Source organism: Triticum dicoccoides, chromosome 5A (genome assembly GCF_002162155.2).
Source record: "Triticum dicoccoides isolate Atlit2015 ecotype Zavitan chromosome 5A, WEW_v2.0, whole genome shotgun sequence".
In the NCBI taxonomy this organism is placed as follows: Eukaryota; Viridiplantae; Streptophyta; class Magnoliopsida; order Poales; family Poaceae; genus Triticum; species Triticum dicoccoides.
Window position 1 is genome coordinate 587,515,203 of NC_041388.1, and position 2,892 is coordinate 587,518,094.

Below are 2,892 nucleotides of genomic sequence, written 5' to 3' on the forward strand. Positions count from 1 at the left end.
GGGCAATACCTCGGCTGCCGAAGGACTGGGGGTACGGCCCCCTCGGAGACCGGCGACGGGAGCCCCGGTCAATCCAACCCCCAGCCGCATACTACTCTGGAGACCCACACAACTCTGGAGTCTAGTTAGCAACCCCCTGCAGGAGAGGGGGGAGCAGCGATCTCTGCTAATCCGGAGGCACCGAATACCACGGCAGACGCACTGCAAAGTGCATCCGTCGTGGATGAGCACCGCATCCTGATGGTTATGGTGGCTAAGAAGATTCAGTCAGCCAAGAGCGGGCTGAACGAAGCCTTCTCCAGCCTGCTAGCAGGCTTCGAGGTACGCAATGTAATGTTTTTGATCATTTTTATGAGAAATATGCCTGTTTATAGATAGTAGCCCCTGAGACTCTGTTCGGTTCTTTGAAAGAAAAGTGAGCAGAGGATCAATAATTAGTTGGCAGGTGGTAACATACTATTTCATTTGAACTAAAACGAGCTTCTCTATTAGCGACGACTGCCCAGGCAGCGGAAGTTTCTGAACTCAAACGGAAACTAGCACGTCCGATGAGGATCTAGTCCTTGTTAACACGTGGCTCGACCAGGCGCAAGGTATAAGATACATCCTACTTTATGCCTGTTTGTGTCCGTTTTCTATGGAAGCTCAAGAGCTACAATATGCGTTTTTCTACAGATGGTGCCGCCGCGGTTGAGACCCTCAGGGGTGAGCTTGCCCAAGCCAAGGAGCAGGCGAAGGTAAGCAAGGCGGCCATTGATAAAGCAACTGCGAACTTAACGGCCGAACAGGCCGCTCGGCGCCGTTTTGAGGAACAGGTGACCGAGGTGGAGCAGGAGCTCAAGGACACCGCCCGCAAGTGCGAGTCCTTAGAAGAGGAAAATAAGGCGAAGGGGACCAAACTAGCCAAGGCCCTTCAAGACGCCAAGGAGGCATGGACCGTATCCCGCGCAGTGCACGAGGAAATCCGTCAAGCCGGACAAATAGGGGCTAGTAACCCCTTTACTTTATAGGCTAAATTTGGGGATCGGAGGTATGCCTTGCTTAATCGACTATGGAGTTCTCCAGACGCATATTCGGATCTGCCGAAGAGTGCTGCGGACGCCGCCCAATTCTTCCGGGCCCAGGAGGGGTACGCGACGGAGAAGCTCTTCTGGTCATAGTTTGCGGGGCAGGAGCGTCCCGCACTGCTAAATGACCAGATGGCATAGTGGGCGGAGCTGCATAAGATGTCCAGCGCGGCCATGGAGGACCTCGTAGTCCGGTTGTGGCTGACCAAAGCCATTCCGGACAACTACTTTGGCCGTGTGTGGCGTCTTGTCGATGCACTGCCCCGAATCGACACCGTCAAGAGGTGGTCCTGCATAGAAGGAGCGTGAATGGCTTTCACCCGTGTCAAGATGCACTGGGCGAAGATGAAGGCCGAAAAGGTGGCAGTTGAGGGTCCGCCCGATAGCAAGGACCATCGCACACCGGAGGGCTATTTTGATGATGTATTAAAAGGTTCCCGCCTTGTAGAAGGTCAATGCTCGAAGGATGTAGTGTTCGAGTGAACGAGTCCGAACTATTCAGGAGTTTCTATTATGAACTAAGGCTTTTGTAATATATTCGTGCCTTTATGAAGAGTTTTATCCTCCTGTGCGGCCGTTTTTATATCTGAGAGTTCCCAGTCGTCGGCTTCAACCCCCATGTAGATACTACTGGGACGACTTCAACCCCCATGTAGATACTACTGGGGTGTTCGGAATTGCACATACACTTAACCCAATGTCTTGGTCCATGAAGGACGTGTCAGTGCGATGAACCAGGCAATCAGGCTATGCAGTTCTATTGCTCTCACTTAGCCATAGGAGTTTGACGATGGGTCTACACAGTAGCTCCTGGTATGTACGCGGCTATCTCAATTCGGATGCATTGCATATGTGACCGCAAAACAATCCTTCGTGTAATACAAAAAAATCGCTAAAGATTTTAATAAGTCGCCGAGTGGCTGGCCAGCTCTCACTGCATCATGACAGTCAGTTTTGGGCTTTCTCTACTGAGGTGCTTAACCGGACGAACCAAAAACACAATCGCAGTAGTTCTCCCTTTACTACCCTAGCCGATCGGACGGAACGTAAGGTAGCAAACACAGGAGCCGGGCAACCCAACTACTAACCAAAGACATGATTCAGAGCCGATGCATATAGTGCCGAGCTCGGGACGCTGAATTGTGTTATAAAGTTGTTCGAACTTTTTGTTTGGCAACACATGTGTTGCTATATAGAGCCCCTCGCAATTTGTGCCGAGGTCTGTGCGTGAGACAACTGAAGAGACGGAATAAAGTCTATAAGTAAAGATTATACCAAAGAAGAATTTGGTTCACTGCAATCTGATTGATACGTCAAAACGTAATCTTACAAAGGGTATCATAATTACCAATGCCATTTTACATGCCGGGGGTCTAAGGCTAAGGGGAAAATCTCTATAAAGGTTCTTGAGTGAAGTTGTGGTCTACAAAATCCTTTGCACCTTCCCGCTGCACATCTTCACCGCTTTCGCCTGAGTAAGAAAGATTCCTTGAGAGGAATGGTCTTCGACTATTTGTACGAAACTAGGCTCGGAGAGAGTCCTTGCGAGTCCGTAGGATGAGTAGGTTTTAATTCACCTATGGTAAAAGATAGGAAATAAGTAAAAAAGAGGGGAAGGCCATATAGGGTCGAACTGTACTATTGGCATGTCCATGTTTTGCCTCCGCTGATGCCCAAGGTACTTCGAGTGCATAATTGTGCACGCGCGGTACGAATTTCATTGATGTACGTGGCGATCGATGGACGCGAAACTACTAATCCAGCACTGGGATTGCCGGGCTGCCGACATGCAGAACTGACCGGTCTTGCGTAATAAAGTCCAGCG